The sequence below is a fragment of the Mobula hypostoma genome, chromosome 18 (assembly GCF_963921235.1).
Source record: "Mobula hypostoma chromosome 18, sMobHyp1.1, whole genome shotgun sequence".
NCBI classification, from domain to species: Eukaryota; Metazoa; Chordata; class Chondrichthyes; order Myliobatiformes; family Myliobatidae; genus Mobula; species Mobula hypostoma.
In genome coordinates, this window is record NC_086114.1 from 5,719,668 (window position 1) to 5,743,088 (window position 23,421).

Below are 23,421 nucleotides of genomic sequence, written 5' to 3' on the forward strand. Positions count from 1 at the left end.
TATTATTTACTAATTTCAACTATTCTAAATATTTTTAATATTTAATATTTGCAATCCAGGGAGCATGAAGCGCAGAATCAAATATCGTTGTGATGATTGTACGTTCTAGTACCAATTGTTTGATGACAATAAAGTATAAAGTATAAAACCTGGTCTTTTGAGCAAATCCCATGAGAATGCCCCATATTCATAAGGCATTTGACAAGTTCCAGCATGGTAGGCTGGTCCAACAGGCTAAGGCAGAGCAGCCATTTTGTACACAGCAAAACTCCCAAAAACAGCAATGTGCCGATGTGATTATCCATGCCATTTCTCTGGTTTCCTCGACATTCCAAAAGATGTATGGATGGGGTTAGGGTCACCTTCCAGCTTCTCACTTCATCCCTCCTCCCCACTCACCTGGATTCATCTATGACCTGCCAGCTTGTATTCCTTCCCCTCCCTCTTTTTTTATTCTAGCTTCTTCCCCCTTCCTTTTCAGTCCTAATGAACAGTCTCAGCCAAACACGTTAGGTATCTATTTATTCCTCTCCATAGATGCCGGTAGGCCTGCAGAGTTCCTCTAGCTTTTCGGTTTCCCTCATCTGCTGATTTTCTCTTGTTTGTGAAATAAATTTCAAGGTAGTAAGTGGTGACATACACCTAATGACCACTTTATTAGATACAGGAGGTATGTAATAAAGTGGCCACTGAGTGTATGTTTGTGGTCTTCTGCTGCTGTAGCCCATCCACTTCAATGTTCGACATGCCGTGCATTCAGAGATGCTGTTCTACACCACTGTTGTAATGTGTGGTTATTTGAGTTACTGTCGCCTTCCTGTCATCCTGAACCAGTCTGGACATTTTCCTCCGACCTCTCTCATTAACAAGGTATTTTCACCCACAGAATTGCCACTCACAAGATGTTCTTTTGTTTTTTGCACCATTCTCTGTAAACTCAAGAGACTTGTGTGCATGAAAACCCCAGGAGATCAGCAGTTTCAAACCACCCTATCCGGCACCAACAATCATTCCACAGTCAAAGTCACTTAGATCACATTTCTTCCCCATTCTGGCGTTTGGTCTGAACAACAACTGAACCTCTTGACCACGTCTACATGCCTTTATGCACTGAGTTGCTGTCACGTGATTGGCTGATAGATATTTGCATTCACGAGCAGATGTGCAAGTGTACCTAACAAAAGAGCAACTGAGTGTATTCATACTACAATAATAATAAATTTAACGAAAAATCCATCAAAGCCCTTTTCTCTTTCTGACTAAGCTGTCCTTCAGTGACTCTATGCTAGCATCAGCCCAGATGCAGGGCTTTGACCTGAAACACCAATAATTCGTTTCCCCCTCAGATACTGCTCAACACAATGAGTTCTTCCAAGAGATTGTCTGTTGCTCCAGATTCCATCTGCTCTCTCTTGTGCCCCTGATTATCTGTTTGATTGCATTCACACGAAACAGTTTGAGATGCTTTAATCTGAAGGTGCTATCACCCAGGTCATGCTCTCTTCTAGCTGTTGCCATCAGGAGGAAGGTACAGGAGCCTCAGGACCCACAGCACTCGGTTAAGGAACGGTTAGTCAAGTGATGTTTATTGTCATTTAACTATATACTTGTATATAACATGTATAACCATATAATGTATATACAAATGAGACAACATATCTCCGAGCCAGGGTTTAAAACACAGTCGTATACACTGTCAGACAACAAGATCTTCTGGAAATGCTTCAAAATCTTGACATAGATGGGAAAGATAAACGTTTCTTAAGAAACTTATACTGGGACCAGACAGCATCCATCAGAATAGAAGGAGAAGTGAGTGAGTATGTGAATATCATGAGAGGAGTCAGGCAAGGTTGTGCCTTTTCGACAGACTTATTCAACCTGTATAGTGAAAATATCTTGAGAAGTATCAAAGACATCAAAGGATTCACAATTGGAGGCCATAATATAAATAACATCAGATATGCTGATGACATCGTACTAATAGCTGACTCAGAAACAAAACTTCAAGAACTACTCACTATAGTGGCAGCAGAAAGTAATCACAGAGGCCTCTCAATCAACACCAAGAAGACAGGAAGCATGGTCATCTCCAGAAGGACAAACATCCCACAATGTGTGATCAAGATCGGAAATACAAACATCAAACAAGTCAACAAATTCAGATATCTTGGCAGCCTAATAACAAATGATGGCAGGTGCGACACAGATATCAAATACAGAACAGCAATGGTGAAAGAAGCTTTCCAAAAAATGAAGACCTTATTAACAGACAGAAAGATGAGCACGTACACTAAAACAGAATACTGCAGTGCTACATTTATTCTATCCTGACTTATGGACGTGAATGCTGGACCATTTCCTCAGCAATGGAAAAGAGACTAGAAGCAGCTGAATTATGGTTCTACAGGAGAATGTAAAAATATCATGGACCACACACACATCAAATAAAGAAGTTCTCAGAAGAGCCCAAGCAGTTAGATCACTCATAGCAACAATAAGAGAAAGACAACTCAGATTCCTAGGACACATCATGTGGAAAGATGAACTAGAAAAACTCACACTCTCTGGAAAGATGGAGGGGAGCAAACCTAGAGGAAGACCTTGGCTTATGTACATCAAAAGCTTAGCCAGGTGGCTACACATTGAGGAAATGGAAGTCATCCAAAAAACGAAGGATAGATCTATATAGAAAACCATGGCCACCAACATCCGCATCGGGTATGGTACCTAGACAGACAGACAGTATACATAACACATGATAGCTTGTGAAGGTAAGGATAAAATCTACAGATGAATCACACATAAATAACAAACTGATATTAACTATTGTCAGGTACAGAACAGGTTAACTAGTGACAGTTCGACTGCGATGCAGCAGGGAGTTCTGAAGCCTAATGGCCTGAGGGAAGAAACTGTTTCTCATCCTGACCGTTCTTGTTTATATGGCATCATAGTCTCATGCCTGATGGTAGAAAGTCAAAGAAGACGCCGCATGGATGGGTGGGATCCTTGATAATACGCAGTGCTCCTGATAAATGTCCCCGATGGACGATAGGGAGACCCTTATGATCCTCTCAGGGGTTCTCACAGTCCTTCGTAGGGACTTCTGGTCCAATGCTTGACTGCTCCCAGACCAGATGGAGATGCAACTTGTCAGGGTGCTCTCAATGGTGCTCCTGTAAAACACAGTTAAGATGGGGGCGAGGGAGCATTGCTTGCTTCAATCTTCTTAGGAAGTGGAAGTGCTGCTGTGCCTTCTTGTTCAGGGAGGTGACTAGAGGTGAGGTCATCTGTGATGTGAAGTCCCATGAACTTTGTGCACTTTACTCTCTCTATGGTGGAGCCATGTATTAGCAGAGGGAAGACACACAAAATGCTGGTGGAACACAGCAGGCCAGGCAGCATCTATAGGAAGAAGTACAGTCAATGCTTCGGGTCAAGACCCTTCGTCAGGACTAATGGAAAAAAGAGATAGTAAGAGATTTGAAAGTGGGAGGGGGAGGGGGAGACCCGAAATGATAGTGTTACGAGAATACACATAAAATTAAGATGTTTGCTGGCCTGGGCTAGCATCAGTGGCATCAGCAGTTGGTCTGCCACCTGCCCTCAGGGGAAGGAGAGATAAGGAACAATGGAGCAGCGTCTGGAGATGTGTAATGAAGGGATGTGGGAGGGAGAGCTGTCTGGAGCGGCTCCCCCCTTTGAACCCTGAACTGTTTGAAGTGATGGACAGGCGATACCCCAGCAGGGGGATAAAAAGGGACAGGTTCGCTAAGACAGACACACATGCCACCCGAGGTAACGAGACCCTGGAAGCGGTGCGCCTCTCACGAGTGGTGAGAAGTACCGGACAACGCACAGGGTGGAAAGGTACGATCAGCGGGAACCCGGTGTGTGTCCGCCCTTGCCTGGGTGCCGGGTTCACTGCAGAGGATCGACCGCATCTGGAGGAGGGGTCACAGTCGGTGACCTCAGGTGACATCACCAAGGACCCGCCCAAATGCTGTTTGTGAGCCATCTCGCTGGTCTGTGAGTGAAGCTGTGCTGAATGATGAGTTGTTCCTATTCTCTGTCTCTCTTCCCCCACCTTGTCCATCGCCATGGCAACGATTACTGCGAACTGAACTTTGAGTCATTTTGAAATTGGTCATTTACCCCTAGACAACGATAGAGCTTGATTGATGCTGTTATCTTAATTCTGTGCACATGTATGGTTATCATTGTTGAATTGTTGCATTTATTATCCTTTCGATTACTGTGTTGCTTGTTTCTTTAATAAAACTTTCTTAGTTCTAGTACTCCAGACTCCAACTGAGTGATCCATTTCTGCTGGTTTGGCAACCCAGTTACGGGGTACGTAACAATAGGAAAAGACAGGAGGGGGAGGGATGAAGCCAAGAGCTGGAAAGTTGATTGGCAAAAGGGATACAAGGCTGGAGAAGGGAGAGTATCATGGGTCATGAGGCCTTGGAAGAAAGAAAAGGGGAGGGGAGCACCAGAGGAAGATGGAGAACAGGCAAGGAGTTATTGTGAGAGGGAAAGAGAGAGAGAGAGAGAGAGAGAGAGAGAGAGAGAGAAAAAAAATAAATAAAAAATTAGGGATGGGGTAAGAAGGGGAGGAGGGGCATTAACGGAAGTTAGAGAAATCAATGTTTATACCATCAGGTTGGAGGCTACCTAGATGGAATATAAGGTGTTGTTAATCTGAGTGTGGCTTCATCTCGACAGTAGAGGAGGCCATGGATTGACATATTGGAATGGGAATGGGACGTGGAATTGAAATGTGTGGCCACTGGGAGATCCCGCTTTCTCTGGCGGACAGAGCGCAGGTGTTCAGTGAAACGATCTCCCAGTCTGCGTTGGGTCTCGCCAATATATAGAAGGCCGCACCGGGAGCACCGGATACAGTATATCACACCAGCAGACTCACAGGTGAAGTGTCGCCTCACCTGGAAGGACTGTCTGGGGCCCTGAATGATGATGAGGGAGGAAGTGTAAGGGCAGGTGTAGCACTTGTTCCGCTTACAAGGATAAGTGCCAGGAGGAAGATCAGTGGGAAGGGATGGGGGCGGATGAATGGACAAGGGAGTCGCAAAGGGAGCGATCCTTGCGGAAAGCAGAAAGTGGGGGGGAGGGAAAGATGTGCTTGGTGGTGGGATCTCATTGTAGATGATGGAAGAAACGGAGAATTATATGTTGGACACGACGCAGATTGGGAGACCACTTCACTAAACACCTACACTCTCTCCGCCAGAGGAAGCAGGATCTCCTAGTGGCCACACATTTTAATTCCACATCCCATTCCCATTCCGATACGTCAATCCATGGCCTCCTCTACTGTTGAGGTGAAGCCACACTTAGGTTGGACATAGCTCCCAACCTGATGGCATGAACATTGAATTCTCTAACTTCGGCTAATGCCCCTCCTCCCCTTCTTACCCCATCCCTAATTTATTATTTACTTTTTTTTCTCTCTCTTTCCCTCTCACAGTAACTCCTTGCCTGTTCTCCATGTTCCTCTGGTGCTCCTCTCCCCCGTTCTTTTTTCCAAGGTCTCCCGTCCCATGATCCTCTCCCTTCTCCAGCCTTGTATCCCTTTTGCCAATCAACTTCCCAGCTCTTGGCTCTATCCCTCCCCCTCCTGTCTTCTCCTATCATTTCAGATCTCCCTTCCCCTCCCACTTTCAAATCTCTTACTATCTCCTTTTTCCGTCAGTCCTGACGAAGGGTCTCGACCCGAAACGTCGACTGTACTTCTTCCTATAGATGCTGCCTGGCCTGCTGCGTTCACCAGCATTTTGTGTGTGTTGCTGAAATTTCCAGCCTCTGCAGGTTTCCTTGTGTTTGCGTATTAGCAGAAGGTGACGGTTTGTATGCATCTTCCTGCAGTCCACAATGATTTTCTTTGTCTTCTCCACATCTCCTCACACCAATCCACCAGCCATTCCACTTCCTCTCTATTCTCCAATGGTTGATAAGGCCAACCACTGTTGTGTCATCCACAAATCTGAGAACACAGCTTGAGCTGGATCCTGTGACACAGTCGTGCATCAGCAGTGTGAACAGCATCGGGGGGCACCAGTGCTCAGCGTGATGGGACGAGGCACGTTGCTGCCCACATAGACTGACTTACTGTCTTACTGTTAACAAGTCCAGTAACCAATTGCAGAGGGAGATGTTGAGACCCAGCGAGGACAGAGTGGAGGGCAGAGGATAGTGCATTGTCAGTGAATCGATCTGAGCAATAAGCGAATTGGAAAGAGTCCAATGTAGCCGACAGAAGGCTTTAATGTGCTCCAGGACCAGCTGTTCAAAGCATTTCATAATGTTTGATGTTAATGCCACCGGATATAGTCATTTAGGCAGGGTACTATCATCTTCTTTGGCACTGGAATGATGGTTGTCACCTTGAAAACTGAGGGCAATGGATTGATCCAGCGAGATGCTGAATATATCCGTCAGCACCTCTGTCAGCTGGTATATTATTACCCTAAAACCATCAGGCTCTTGAACCGGGGGATACTTCACTTAACTTCATTTGCCCCATCACTGAATGATTCCCACAACCTATGGACTTGCTTTCAAGGACTTTTCATCTCAAGTTCTCGATATTTATTGCTTAATTATTATTATTCCTTTTTCTTCCTCTTTCTTTTTGTTTTAGCACAGTTTGTTGTCTTTTGCATGCTAGTTGTCTGTCCTTTTGCTGCAATTTTTCATTGATTCTATTATGATTTCTTGAGTATGCCCGCAAGAAAATTAATCTCAAGGTACTTTGATAATAAATTTACTTTGAACTTTATACATATGCAAACCATATATTTAGTCTCATGACCTGACTTTCTAAAAGTGGTTTATGTATAGTTCTTCATAAATTCTATTGCATCTCTTTACTTTCCTGTAAATGCCTGCAAGAAAGTAAATCTCAAGGTGACATTCTTTCAGTGGTGTCTTGCTGACCCAGGCAGGACAGGAGGCTGCCTGTGCAGGCACGTTTGAGGGGATAATTGTTTACAATTAGCAACCAGAGACATGTCCCCTGAGATTATTCTGTGCCAATAAGGAGTTGCCAGTCCTAACTGGTTTGAACAAGTTTTATTAGATGCACAGCTTAATTGCATATACGTACAACAAAGGATCTAGAAATAAAGGAAGAATCAAACTGAAAAACGTGTACAGAACAAGAAGCAGGATTTCCTAAACACAAGAGATTCTGCAGATGTTGGAAAACCAGAGCAACACACAAAAGATGCTGGAGGAACTCAGTGGATCAGGCAGCATCTATGGAAATGAATAAACAGTTGACGTTTCGGGCCAAGACCCTTCTTCAAGACTGAAAAGGAAGAGAGAAGACGCCAGAATAAAAAGAGGGAGGAAGGGGAACTAACCATGGTCCAACCACTTTAATTCCAATCTCCATTCCCCATTCTCATTCTGTCATGTCAGTCCATGGTCTCCTCTACTGACACAATGAGGCCTTTTCAAGTTGGAGGAGCAACACCTCATTTTCCGTCTGGGTAGCCTCCAACATGATTCCATGAACATCGATTTCTCTGACATAGTCATTTTTCCCTCTCACTCCCTTCCCTCTTCTTCCATTCCCCACTGTAGCACCCCTCTTCTCCTCTCCTCACTTGCCTATCACCTCCCACTGGTGCCCCTTCTCCTTCCCTTTCCCCCATAGTCTACTCTCCTCTCCTATCAGATTCCTTCTTCTCCAGTAATATTAAATACATTTCTGGGAAGCCACAATACTAAACACCACTCGAGTAGTCCGAAAGTTCCCAGCAATCGAGAAGTGAGTGTGCTTGGCTATGCCCGTGCCTCAGGTTTTACCAGCTTAGCATCCGCATGCCTAACTCACGTCTCCCCAAACAAATCCTTTACTTCCAGTGGAAGGAAGGTCAGTGAGCCCCTGGAGGGCAAAGGAAATGCTTTGAAGAAAGACATCAAAATCAGCCTGAAGAAATTCAACATGACATCTGAAAACTGGGAAGACTTTGCACTCAGCAGATACACCTGGAGGAAATGTGATCAAGAAGGAGCTGCGCTGCGTAAAAACGACCTCTGCTGTGCCGCAGAGAACAAGTGGCAGCTGTGAAAGGGGACTGGACAACCAGGAGGCCCAACCACTGACCACAGTCACCACTTACCCTTCCCCACACTGCACCAGAATACGTGGATCCCGGATCGGCCTCTACAGTCACCTGAGGGCCCACCAATACACATTCCCTCAGGAGAGCGTCACACTCACCTCGAGTGATCTCACTACCACTATAATGGTGTGCCAATGTATATATTCACGTTCAGCTTCAGATTAATTTATTTATCACACACACATTGAAACATACAGTGAGATGCATCATTTGTGTTAACAACCAACACACCCAAGGATGTGCTGGAGGCAGCCCACAAGTGTGTCACTACACAACATAACATGCTCATAATGTTCAGCAGAACAACACAAGCAAAACAATTTACAGCAAAATGACGCAAACACGAGGAAATCTGCAGATGCTGGAAATTCAAGCAACACACACAAAAACTGACTGATGAAAGATCTTGGCCCGAAACGTCGACTGTACCTCTTCCTATAGATGCTGCCTGGCCTGCTGCGCTCACCAGCATTTTTTGTGTGTGTTACAGCAATACAAGCCCTCTTCCCACCCTCCCACCCACTCAGACACACAGCCAGGCCTCAAACCCCAGGACAGGCTGCCTCCACGTCCCCACTCTCTAGTCTTTAGAAAAGACTCAGAGACTTACAGACTTCTTTTATATTTTAATTAAAGCCTTCTATTGCCAATCTCATGTACATGAGGAGCGATTGTAGGTTAAACATGGCCAGTTCGCTTGCTCTATTGAAAATAAATAATGACATGGCAACACAAGAGGTGCAGAGCAGCAGCAGAGTATATTCTGCCTGGGTAGACTGCAATCCAATGGTATGAACATGGACTTCTCCAACTCTGGGTAAACTGCTCTCCTCTGGCCTTGTTCTCTTCCCTTCATTAAAGGAAGGTGGCAGAAGTTTTAAAGAGGGTGCAGAGGAGATTTACCAGGAAGTTTCCTGGACGAGGCAGCATACCTTGTGAGGATAGGCTGAGTGAGCTAGGGCTTTTGTCTTCAGAGCGAAGGAGGGCGAGAGGTGACTTGATAGAGGTGTACAAGATGAAAAGTGGCATAGATCGCACAGAAAGCCAGAGATTTTTCCCAGGGTGGAAATGGCTGATAGGTCATAATTTTAAGGCGAGTGGGGGAAAATATAGGGAAGATATCAGAGGCAGTTTTTTTTACGCAGAGCGTTGGGTGTGTGGAACGTCCTGCCAGTGGTACTGGTTGAGGCAGAGACATTAGGGACGTCTAACAGACTCTTAGATAAGCACATGGGTGAAAGAAAAATGGAGGGCTACGTGGGAGGGAAGGGTTAGATTGACCTTAGAGTAGGTTAAAAGGTTGGCACAACATCGTGGGCTAATGGGCCTGTACTGTGCTGTAACGTTTGATGTACAAACAAGTTTCTAACATATTCCTGATAAATGATACTGTTACAAAAATTAACCCTCAACCTCCAAGAGGACCGCAACCTTGCCATGGTTTGGAGGCTTGCATGTCTCAATGACCTGGAGAGCTAAATTGGCTGGAGTCAGGGCTCTTGGTAGCATCACCCATGCCAAACATGTCAAAGGGTAGAGGTCAGACTAAGAGTGGTCCACCGGTCCTGCAGGTTTGGGGGTTCAACTCAGGGCTAACAACCCTGACCGGCAAAACAAAATTGTTATGGAAACAGCAATGAAGAATCCTTCTACACCTGAGTGTGACAGTATTTCTGAGTCTCCACCCGGAACTTGCAGGACAGTAGCGAAAACCAAGTGGAAGCTACCGACATGATGAAGGAAGCCCTGAACACTGCCAGAGATGGAGGACTTCCTTGCTGCCATAATCTCCAGTGGCGTAAAGGGCAATTAGTAAGTAGTTACTAATCCTCAACAATAATGATCAGGTAGGCATAAAGAGATCTGTATTTATTGGTAAGTACCTTTATTGTCTCAATGACAAGCTCCTGAATTTATACAATTGAATAGTTGTGTGCACACCTACTAGGTTTCCCTAACCCTCCATGAACTATCAAAGAAGGGAAAAGGTAATACCCAGGTGTTTGGGCATATTCTGATCCTGATTTTGAATATAGGAAATATTAATTTCAACCGCAACCAATCTTCAGATCAGAATGTGGATTGTAGATTGAGTTTAAAATGCAGCTCAGAACAATAGTGTTCTTGGAGCTGCAGGCTGGGGTCAATTGCAAACCAAGACACACTCATTTACCTGAGTTGTCTGCATATGCATAAATACAGCTCAGAGGCAATGGTGATTAGCATTCATTTTGGGTGTCTGGAGTGTTGTTGTGAAGATCTAGTCGTTTGAAGATTTATATGTCATTCAAAGGAAGCATTGCAGATTCATTGTAACTATAGAACTATCCTGCCATTACCTTTATTCTTCAGCAATAAAAATGTCAGGTACTATTGGAAAAGGGAGCCTCTTCTAAGAGAGTGTCCACTAAGATGCCTGCTTGTATGCTGAATAAATACTTCTTATGTTACCAGTTTCAGTGTCTCTCAGTGACTTCGTTCACAGTCAGAACACCCAGGAGGAGTTTTCGCTGGCCAGGTGTTCTTCATGGCCCCGATGTGATCTCCACGTGTCTGATGAGGGGTCCTCCATATCTACGATGGTTGATCTCCAGAGAGTTGTCACTGCCTGCACGCCCAGAATCCTCCTTTCTTATTCTTTTTTCTTTATCAGATCAATCTATGATGTTTCAATTTTGTTGGCTTGAGGTCATCTGACTGATCTGTGTTAGTTCTCATTGGATGTAGCCCAGAGCTAGAAGCAGTATTGCTTTATCGCCGTTTCCCTGAGCCTTGTGTCTGATGTGATTTCCTTTGTTTATTCCCAACTCAGACTAGTTCAAACCAGTCTGACCAGGTCATCCAATCACTGGGTCCAGCTGACGAGATCACAGGCTGTTCCTTCTGAAAACCTGCCATTTTATATAACGAAAAGCTTCTTATCAGAGAACGGTCTTAGGTTTAGCAGATCATTAGCAGAACCTCCATGTGTCCACATTCAACAGCTCTGAGTATGTAATCCTGGAGGAAGGGTCAATTCACCAGATGCAAGGCCAGTCTTGCAAAATGGCCGTCTCAATTCATGCCATCACATGGCAAGTGTTATGTAATATTTCAGTAATATTTGAGTGATATTGTAAATATGTCATTTGATTAAGCATTCTTTGTTTCAATAGTTCATTATGGTTTATATGTAATAGGACGTGAATGGAATAATCATACATGCTCACCTTAGATTAATAACTCCCACAACCACCACAGAGGAGAGACCAGAAGCTAAGATTGTTTCACAGCCACAAGTTTCACTTGCCAAGCAGAGTTATCCCCCTTGTCAGGAAAGACATTACCCCACAAGAGTAAGGATATATACACATATATAGATTGAAATACATTCTATATTGAATTGATGGTTTATCAGGGAGGAGTGTTGTGTATTTAATATTTCAGTAATATTTGAGTAATATTGTAAATATAATGTTGAAGCATTTATATATGTAATTCATTATGGGTTATATATGATGGTACATGAATGGCATATTGATCATGCCCCATGTCATGCGTGCGTGCCTTGAAGTACATGAGATACCCTAGGTTCTCTTCTTTTCCTTTCAATTAGTTCTTACCTTTTGGAATTGCAAAATACAACAGCAATAATAAGGACTTCCGCTTTGCCTGTTTCCACCAGCCTTGCCTCATTCTTAATGACTGATTTGTAGACTGTAGCTCTTTCTGGCCATCGATACAGACAAATAATATATTCCCCACGATATCGCTACCTCCAGATCTTTGTTTTAGATTCACATTGTGGGAGCCTGTGGGACTGATTTGGCTTCTGGTGTTATCATAGACACAATGCTGTAAAATGAAGGGTTATGAAAACAGCCAACCAACTCTAAATTGGAAATTCTCATGCAATGCCCAAATCACAGAACAGCCTAGGAGCTGGAGTTATTTATTGTATTTTACACACACCACACACACACAGGAAACAACGCTCACAGTCTAGGAGACAACTGCTCATTGACCTCCGACCCCCAATCAAACTTGGAACATTAATCATTGAACTGGAAGTGCTATGAGTGAAAGGATTGACCCATATCAAGGGACTGAATCTTACTTTTGTTAAAATATTAAACTCTGTCCTTACCAGTAATATTTCATAGAACATGGAACATTATAGCACAGTACAGACTCTTCAACACATCATGTTGTGCTGAGTTTCCAGCACAAGTACCCAAAGCTTCCCTCTCGCATAGCCCTTTGTTCTCCTATCATGCATGTGCTGATCTAAGAGATTCTTAAATGCCCCTGAAGTATTTTCCTCTATCACCGCTCCTGGCAGCATGTTCCATGAAATTACAACTCCCTGTGTGAAAAACCTACCTCTGACATTACCCCCCTCCCACCTATACTTTGCTCCAATCATTTAAAATTATGCCCCCTTCTCATAGTGGCCATTTCTGTCCTGGGGAAAAAAGCTTTGACTGTCCACTCTATCTATACCTCTTATTATCTTGTACACCTGTACCAAGTCACCTCTTATTCTCCTTAGCTCCAAAGAGAAAAGCCGATTTCACTCAACCTATTCTCGTAAGACATGATCTCTAATCTAGGCAGCATCTTGGTAAAACTCTTCTGCACTCTCTCTACAGCTTCACATCCTTCCACTGATGAAGTGATCAGAACTGGATGCAATATTCAGACATCCCACCTCTCCCGGAAGTTCCGGGAGTCTCCCGCATATTAATAGTGGCTCCCTGATGTCCACAAATTATATACAATATCCCGGAAGTCAATTTTTTTGAGAACGAGAGAGAGAGAGAGCAAGAGAGAGTGAGTGCGAGAGCGACGACAAGAGACAGTGTGAGAGCAACCACGGGAGAGAGAGTGGGAGAGAGAGAGAGCGCGAGCGACCATGAGAGAGAGAGTGGGAGAGAGAGCGAGAGCGACGAGAGAGAGAGAGAGAGTGAGCGAGAGAGAGCGACCACGAGAGAGAGAGAGTGGGACAGAGAGCGAGAGCAACGAGAGAGAGGAAGCGCAACCACAAGAGAGAGCGAGAGCGACCACGAGAACGACCACGAGGGGGGAGAGAGAGAGAGACAGAGTGCGAGCATGCCATGGCAGAGTATTCCAAAAAAAGAAAATATAAAACGTACGTCACCCCAGACTACACTAAAGTGTACCCCTGCCTAACAAGGGTCAAAAATAATGACAGTGTTGCTCACTGCACTGTTTGCAACAGTAACTTTTCTATTGCCCATGGTGGGTTAAGACTGTAAAAGACATGTTGAAGTGAGTTTAACAGGTGTCATTCGTTCATTAGCATAGCTAACATTATTTAAACTAGCTGGCTAGCTGCTAAGGAGCTACTCTATTGCAGACATCCCACCTCTCCTGGAAGTTCCGGGTGTCTCCCGCAAATTGATGGTGCTACCTCCCTGAAATGAGTTTTTTCAGCATTTTGATCATGGTGAACGAAGTAAGGACAAAGTGAGTTTGGCTTGTGGAAGCTGACGAAGATCATGTTGAAGAGGTTTTGGCATCCCATGACCAAGAACTGATAAATGAAGAGCTGATGCAATTGGAAGAGGAAAGGATAACAATCGAAACTGAATGCAGTAGCGAATGGACCGAAAGTGAAGTCGTCCAGGAACTGAACGTGAAGCAACTGCGTGAGATTTTCGCTGCAATGATAAAGTACAACTTTAATTTTGAAAGGATACGTCAGTTTAGGGCAAATTTGCAAGATGTTTTGAGTGTTTACAAAGAACTGTATGATAGAAAAATGCACGAGGCTCAGCAGTCATGCAAGCCTTCCACATCAGCCACAGCAGACGACGAACCTCGACCTTCGACATCGAGGTGGGCAGTCATAGGAGAAGATGAGCCGCCTGCTCTAATGGAAACAGATGACGATGAGATGACACCCCAGTGTCCCACCACCCCAACCCCCAGGCCACGGACAGATACCAATTCGCGGAGAATGCAGTGGTAGCCGGAAGGCACACAGCACATCTTTAAGAAAAAAGCCGAAATAAACATGCTAATTAATTAGGTGTCGCCCGGCACGTAAATGTCGGCCCAGATCAGAGGCGATTACCAATTGCGTCGCCTCTGATCTGGGCCGACATGTACGTGCCAGGCGGCATCTAATTAATTAGCATGTGTATTTCAGCTTTTTTCTTAAAGATGTGCTGTGTGCCTCCCGGCTACCGTTGTACCCCTGCATGCTTCGCGGATCAGTATCGGTCGGCGGCCCGGAGGGTGGGGGCCACTGCACCACCCAAACTCCGACGACTCAGTCTAACACACCATCATCAGTGTGCTCATTGTCTTCCCGATTCCCGTAAGTGATACTACACTGTACATACATTATTCCCACTTTATATCGGCTGTGTATTTTTATGCGTTATTTGGTATGATTTGGCAGCTTCATAGCTTAAAAGTTACTGGAGAGAGTGTTTTTGCCAACAGCACTTGTGTGAGATTTTCTGCCGAGAGCGCTTGCATGAGATTTTCGCTATGGAGAACAGTGTCAGCAATGACTGTGGAAAAGTATTTCTACTTTATATAGGCTGTGTATTTATCGTATCATTCCTGCTTTTACTATATGTTACTGTTATTTTAGGTTTAATGTGTTATTTGGCATGATTTGGTAGGTTATTTTTGGGTCTGTGAATGCTCACAAAATTTTCCCATATAAATAAATGGTAATTGCTTCTTTGCTTTACGACATTCCAGCTTACGAACCGTTTCATAGGAACGCTCTACCTTCGGATGGCAGGGAAAACCTGTATTTCACAGCTGAACTAATACAACTTGTGTTCCTGCCACATCCATCCTGGAAATACCTTCTCGTAAACTTCCTCTTAATTTCAATTCCACTTCTCATTCCCACACCAAGATGTTTGTCCATGGTGTTGTTTACTGCCTCAATGAGGCCTGATGCAGGAGGAAGGTAATTTTCAAGCTTAAAGCTTAAAGTTCAAAGTAAATTTAATATTCAAAGTACATGTATAACACCATATAAAACCTTGAGAGTCATTCTCCTGTGGGCATACTCAGCAAATTTATAGAATAGTAACTGTAACAGGATCAAGGAAAGATCAACTAGAGTGCAGAATAAATAACAAGAACATTAAATGACATAGAACATAGAACATAGAAAACCTACAGCACAAAACAGGCCCTACAGCCCTCAAAGTTGTGCCAAACATGTCCCTACCTTAGAAATTACTAGGCTTACTTATAGCCCTCTATTTCACTAAGCTCCATGTACCTATCTAATGTACCTATATAATGTGTTTAGTCACATCCTCAAAAAATTCAATCAGGCTCGTAAGCCATGACCTGCCCTTGACAAAGCCATGCTGACTATTCCTAATCATATTATACCTCCCCAAATATTCATAAATCCTGCCTCTCAGGATCTTCTCCATCAGCTTACCAACCACTGAAGTAAGACTCACTGGTCTATAATTTCCTGGGCTATCTCTACTCCCTTTCTTGAATAAAGGAACAACATTCGCAACCCTCCAATCCTCCGGAACCTCTTCCGTCCCCATTGATGATGCAAAGATCATCGCCAGAGGCTCAGCAATCTTTTCCCTCGCCTCCTACAGTAGCCTGGGGCACATCTCATCTGGTCTCAGCGACTTATCCAACTTGATGCTTTCCAAAAGCTCTAGCACATCCTCTTTCTTAATATCTACATGCTCAAGCTTTTCAGTCTGCTGAAAGTCATCACTACAATCACCAAGATCCTTTCCATAGTGAACACTGGAGTAACGTATTCATTAAGTACCTCTGCTATTTCCTCCGGTTCCATACACACTTTCCCACTGTCACACTTGATAGGTCCTATTCTTTCACGTCTTATCCTCTTGCTCTTCACATATTTGTAGAACGCCTTGGGGTTTTCCTTAATCCTGCCCACCAAGGCCTTCTCATGGCCCCTTCTGGCTCTCCTATTTTCCTTCTTATTAGCCTTATAATCTTCTAGATCTCTAACATTACCTAGCTCTCTGAACCTTTTGTAAGCTCTTCTTTTCTTCTTGACTAGATTTATTACAGCCTTTGCACACTACGGTTCCTGTACCCTACCATAACTTCCCTGTCTCATTGGAACGTACCTATACAGAACTCCACACAAATATCCCCCGAATATTTGCCACATTTCTTCCGTACTTTTCCCTGTAACAAGGTAAAGAATCCTTGAAGTGAGATCATTGGTTGTGGGAACATCTCAATGAATGGGCAAGTGAGTGTAGTTATCCCACAGCCAGCAGCTTCAGTTTATTAATTTTCTATAAGTCTTGTATGTACTCTTTCTCTCTGCTCCCCTCAGTGTTCTGTTCCTGGATACATTGCTGGGGATTTAATGTGATCCCCAAAGCCATTAGTTACCTAACACAGAGTCCTAGAAAAGTACAGCACAGAAATGTGCCCTTCAGCCCATCTAGTCTGTGCCAAACCATTTAAACTGCTGACTCCCATTGACCTGCACTGGGACTACAGCTCTCCATAACCCTACCATCCATGTACCTAACCAAACTTCTCATAAACATTGAAATCGAGCTTTCATGTACCACTTGAGCTAGCAGCTCATACCACACTCTCATAACTGTCTGAGTGAAGAAGTTTCCCATCATGTTCCCTTAAACTTTTCACTTTTCAAACTTAACCCATGACCCCGAGTGTAGTCCTATTCAACCTCAATGGAAAAAGCCTGTTTGCATTTACCCTGCCACTACCCCTCATAATTTTGTATACCTCCATCAAATCTCACTGAAGTTTCTACAGCGGGATTTGAACTCTCCACTATCTTTAGAATTAGGAATGTAATGCAGTGAGTCACGGCTGACAGGTTAAGAGAGGTTAGAAAATAAACCAGAAAAAAAAACAGGATTTAGCCAATTCCTCTCACAGACTACTGACAAGAAAGCACAAAGAGGTTGTACTTAAGGTAGATCAGGGATGTGTCCAGGAAGAAGATCTGACAAAAACACAATTTACTACTGCGAAACCCTGACAGTTCTGATTGCGTTAAAGCCCGTTTTGTGTGGACAGGAAATCTTTTCTGACCTCTTCACAATTAAGGCCAGAGCTAAAGTTTTTCTGTTGCTGACCTCTGCTAACGTGTTAGTGGAGCATAATGCTGCAGCTGCTTCCAAACGTTTGGCCTAAGAATGGAAGGGAATGAATCACTAATTTACCCAAGGCGATGACCCCTGATCTAACAGAGGCACAAACACTGGGTGTGGAGCCTCTCAAATTGCCTGGAAGTTTCCATTAATAGGACCCTTATTCTATTTTAAGTGGGCACATTTGGGGAAACCGGCATCATCAATGGGTTCCCAAACAGCAGGATGTACAGTGGATTCTGAGTAATTGGGACACATTGGGACCAGTACATTTTGGCCCAATTAAGCGATTGACCTAATTAGCTGAGGCTTCATGGAAATAGTTAAAAAGGAAACAAAAAGGCCAACTGAGTAACAAATTATGTATTTAAATGCAATACAGAACAAATTAAAACATTACCGATGCTAATACAGTACTATAAAACTGTATATTAGTTCTTAACACTCATCAATGGGGGAGTTCATTCTCGTCGCATTCTTTTGACTGTAAATGAACAAAATCAGTGCAGACACCTAGTGCAGATAATGGACTGCCTTCATACACAAACAAGAGAAAATCTGCAGATGCTGGAAATCCAAGCAACACACAGAAAATGCTGGAGGAACTCAGCAGGCCAAACCGGTCAAACTGTGAGACCCCCCAGCATTTTGCGTGTGTTAACTGCCTTCATACGATGCTTTCAATGATTGCATCCTCCTAATCTTCACTTTCATTGTAACACTCAAGATGATTGTCGAAACCTTCAAATTCTTTGTAGTCCCTAAATCGTTGAAGTAGTGAAATTGTTTCATTTCATTCCCGGCTGTTTCTGGTGTTTCCAAGCCTGAATATTTGAAACAGCAGTGAGCAAAACAGTTCTGAATTATCTTACTGTTTACAGTATTTCTCATCAACTATCAGTGACAAAATAGTAGTCATAGTCATACTTTATTGATCCCGGGGGAAATTGGTCATTGCTTTTGAACACAAACACACACAATTGACGCTATTTAAAAACTGTTCACTTGAAGCACAGTGTTGTGTGTGTCTAATGGCTGTGCAAGCGTATCTGTCTCACTTTATTTAGAAACTGTTTGGCAACAGACACCTGCCCCAATTAAGCAGCATAGTGTCCGAAATAAATGAAGTGAATCCTCCGGTTGTATCAAATAATCAGCTGCCCCTATTAATCGATGGCCTAATTAACCAGAATCCACTGTATTTATTTTCATTCACTGTCCCAACCTGAAAGCTTCTCTAACCCCTGCATTCATGAGCTTTCAGTCATGCAGCTTACTGCATACACATCTAACAGCTGATATTAAAAGATTACAGTAAAATAAGCAACCTGTATTTATATAATCCTATCCTATGTCCTTAGGATATTCAGGAATCGTTTTCCGATTCTTAGCAAGACATTAATTTGCACACACTAAAATGCTGGAGAAACTCATTGGTTTAAAATCCCAATAAAGAACCCTGATCCAAAATGTTGATTTGCGTCTCTCTCTATCTACATTGTCTAACCTGCTGAGCTCCTCCTGAATTTTGTGTGTGCCCCATCTAAAATAGTTCCATTTCCCTTCATGTGGCCCAGATCCCTCTAAAACTTTCCTATCCGAGTGTTTTTTAATTGTTGTCGATGTACCTGCCTCTATTACATCCTCTGGTAGCTGCTTCTGTGTACTGACCACTCTCTGTTTGAAAATGGTTGCCCTCTGGCTCCTGTTAAATATCTCCCCCCGCACCTTAAACATAAGCTCTCCAGTTATTGATTCCGCAACCCTGGGAGAAGGACTGGGTGCATTGTAATTGTAACATTGGAAAAATAGCAGTCAACTTATTAACTAAATACACTCAGTGTATTTAATTAAATACAATGAGTGTATGTTTGTGCTCCTGCTGCTGTAGCCCATCCACTCATGTTGTGCATTCAGAGATGCTCTTCCGTGCATCACTGTTGAATGTAGACTTGGGTGTAATCGTTGACAGACCACCCTAAGTCCTTTCTTCCTCAGGAACATAAGAACTTCAAAATAGAAGACTACAGAATATATAAGACCATAGATATAGGAACAGGATTAGGACATTTGGCCCGTTGAGTCTCCTACGCCATTTCACCATGACTGATGCAACTTTCCTCTCAGCCCCAATCTCCTGCCTTCTCCCTGTATCCCTTCATGCCCTGACCAATCAAAAATATATCAACCTCTGCCTTAAGTATACATAAAGACTTGGCCTCCACAGCTGCCTGTGCCAAAGAATTCCACAGATTCACTACTCTCTGGCTAAAGAAATTCCTCCTCATCTTTATTCTAAGAGGTCGCCCCTCTATTCTGAGACTAATCCACCAGTGGAAACATCCTCCCACATTCACTCTATGAAAGCCTTTCACCATTCAATAGGTTTCAGTGAGGTCACCCTCATTCTTCTGAATTCCAGCGAATACAGGCCCAGAGCCATCAAACACCTTTCAATCCTGGAATCACTTTTGTGAACCTCCTTTGAACCCTCTCCAGTTTCAGCATATCCTTCCTAAAACAAGCTGCTCAAAACTGCTCACAATATTCCAAGTGAGGTCTCACCAATGCTTTATAAAGTCTCAAAATTACATCCTTGCTTTTATATTCTGGTTCTCTTAAAATGAATGCTAACCTCACATTTGCCTTCCTCACCACCAACTCAACCTGCAAATTTAACCTTGGGGAATCCTGCACAAGAACTCCCAAGTCCCTTTACACCTCAGTTTTTGTATTTTCTCTCCATTTAGAAAATAGTCAACCCTTTCATTTCTTCTACCAAAGGGCATGACCATATACTCTTGACACTGAATTCCATCTGATATTTCTTTGCCCATTCTCCTAAACTGTCTAATTCCTTTTGTAGCCTCTTTACTTCCTCAAAACTATTTGCCCCTCCACCTATCCTCATATCATCTGCAAACTTATCACCTATCCCTCAATGTCAGCAAGACGAAGGAATTGGTTGTTGACTTCAGGAGTAGCGGACCACACAACCCAATTTACATCGGTGGTGCACAAGTGGAACAGGTCAAAAGCTTTAAGTTCCTCGGGGTCAATATCACAAATGACCTGACTTGGTCCAACCAAGCAGAGTCCACTGCCAAGAAGGCCCACCAGTACCTTTACTTCCTGAGAAAACTAAAGAAATTTGGCCTGTCCCCTAAAACCCTCACTTATTTTTATAGATACACCGTAGAAAGCATTCTTCTAGGGTGCATCACAACCTGGTATGGAAGTTGTCCTGTCCAAGACCGAAAGAAGCTGCAGAAGATCGTGAACACGGTGTAGCACATCATCCAAACCAATATTCCGTCCGTGGATTCACTTTACACCGCACGCTGTTGGAGCAGTGCTGCCAGGATAATCAAAGACACGACCCTCCCAGCCAACAGCCTTTTCATCCCTCTTCCCTCTGGGAGAAGGTTTAGAAGCTTGAAGACTTGTACGGGCAGATTTGGGAACAGCTTCTTTCCAACTGTGATAAGACTGCTGAACGGATCCTGACCCAGATCTGGGCCTACCCTCGAAACATGTGGACCTGCCTCTAGTTTTTTTGCACTATCTTACTTCCCATTTTTCTATTTTCTATTTATGATTTATAATTCAAATTTTTAATATTTACTAATTTTAACCATTTTTAATATTTTTAATATTTAATATTTGTAATCCAGGGAGTGTAAAGTGCAGAATCAAATATCGCTGTGATTATTGTACATTCTAGTACCAATTGTTTGGCAACAATAAAATATGAAGTATAAAGTATAACAAAACCATCAATTCCATCATCAAAATCGTTGACATATAACACAAAAAAAAGTATCAGTCCCAACACAGACCCCTGTGGAACACCATTAGTCACCTTCAGCCAACCAGAAAAGGCTCCCTTTATTCCCAATCTTTGCCTCCTGCTTTGTCCATGCTGGAATCTTTCCTGTAATACCACGGGCTCGTAGCTTGTTAAGCAGCCACATGTGTGGCACCTTGCCAAAGGCATTCTGAAAATCCAAGTACACAACATCAACCAATTCTCCTTTATCTATCCTGCTTGTTATTTCTTCAAAGAATTCCAACAGATTTGGCAGGCAAAATTTTCCCTTGAGGAAACCATGCTGACTGTGTCCCCACCTACATTCAAATCCATGACGGAATGTTTTAACATAGAAGATAGAAGAGTACAGCACAGGAACAGGCCCTTCAGCCCACAATAATGTGCCAAACTAATTACATTGGTAATCAAATGACCAACTAAACTAATCCCTTCTGCCTACAAATTCCTCACATTCATGTGCCTGTCTAGACGTCTTTTCACTGCCCCTAATGTATCTGCCTCCACCACCATCCAGGCAGTGCTTTTCAGTCACCCACCTCTCTTTGTGTAAAAAAACTTGCCCCTCTCATCTCCTTTGAAATTACTGCCTCTCATCTTTAATGCATGCCCTTTGGTATTAGACATTTCAACCTTGTGAAAATGATATTGCTTGTCTACACTACCTATGCATCTCATAATCTTATAAATCTCCGTCAGATCTCCCCTCATCCACGGACGCTCCAAAGAAAACAACCAAGTTTGTCCAACCTCTCGTTATAGCTCATGCCCTCTAATCCACGTAACATCCTGGTGAACCTCTTCTGCACCCTCAAAGCCTCGACATCTTTCCTATAGTGGTGTTACTCCTAATTAGAGTTTTATGAAGCTGCAACATAACTTCCTGACCTTTGTACTCAATGCCTTGACTAATAGAGATAAGCACACCATATGCCTTCTTAATCACTCTCTCGACCTGTGGCCCCCTTTCAGGGAGCTGTAGACTTGGATCCCAAGATCCCTCTGGTCATCAACACTGTTAAGGGTCCTGCCCTTTACATTTGGCCTACCTGTCTACTTACCTTTGCTGTAAGAATCAAAATTGTTTTTGGAAGGGCTAATGCTGATATTGATTTGCTATTCACAATAGCATAGTACAGTAGAGTAGCAGACAGTGTAATGTAATGCATTACACAGCTAACAGTTGGGGTTCAATTCCACCGCTGTCCGCAAAGAGTTTGTACGTTCTCCCCATGACAGCATGGCGTTCTTCCGGGTGTTCTGGTTTCCTCCCACACTCCAAAGACACGTGGGTTAGGGACAGTAAGTCGTGGGCCTGCTACACTGGCACCAGAAACATGGTGACACTTATGGGCTGTCCCCAGCACAGCTCAAATCGTGTTGGTCGTTGATGCAAATGATGCATTTCGCTGTACGTTTTGATGTTTTGATGCACACGTGGCAAATAAAGCTAACCTTTAGCAAGCAATCCGAGTATCTTTTCTGCACATCTGGAAAACTGAACAGGCATGCGTAAGGTAAGTTCACATACCTAAATTAATTTGGAAATAAGGGTGTGATAGTATTGACAATGGTGACCACAAAACTAGCAGAATGTTGTAAAAAGTATAACATTTCATTCAAATCTTTCAGCTTTACCCAGTCTGACCTGTCAATGATCCCAGGTTCACTGTTAATTAGCCTCAAAAAATACCCTACAAGATATTCAGCTGAGGGTCAATTTGGGAGGGTCAAGAAGTGCTGACAACAATGTAATGCCAATGAGGTAACTTCACTGCCAGTTTGTTCCACCTGTCCAAGACGTGATGGAACAGAATCTAATCTCTAACCTTGCTAACACAAGAAGACATATGCCAATAGTCACTTTATTAGGTACAGGAGGCACAGTAGCTAATAAGGTGGCCACTGAGAGTATTTCTGTATCTTCATGGTCCACTTCAAGGTTCGACATGTTGTATGTACAGAGATGCTCTTCTGCACACCACTGTTGTAATGCACGGTTATTTCACTAACTGTCACCTTCCTGTCAGCTTGAACCAACTTGCCCTCTCTCATTAACAAGGCATTTTCTCCCTCAGAACTGTCGCTCACGGAATGCTTTTTGTTTCTTGCACCATTCTCTGTAAGCTCCAGAGACTGTTGTGTGCTTAAATCCTTGTAGTTTCTGAGATACTCATACCACTCCATCTGACACCAAAAATCATTCCACAGTCAAAGTCACTTAAGATCACATTTCATCTGATGTTTTGTCTGAACAGCAATTGAACCTCTTGACCATATCTGCATGCTTTTATGCACTGAGTTGTTGCCA

At 43.4% G+C, this 23,421-nt stretch overlaps 1 protein-coding gene across 3 annotated transcripts in view; it reads right to left on the reverse strand.

Annotated features, from left to right (window-relative positions):
- Nucleotides 1-23,421, reverse strand: part of camk2g2 (calcium/calmodulin-dependent protein kinase (CaM kinase) II gamma 2) — a 492,136-nt gene that overhangs the window by 245,253 nt on the left and 223,462 nt on the right. The window lies entirely within an intron of this gene.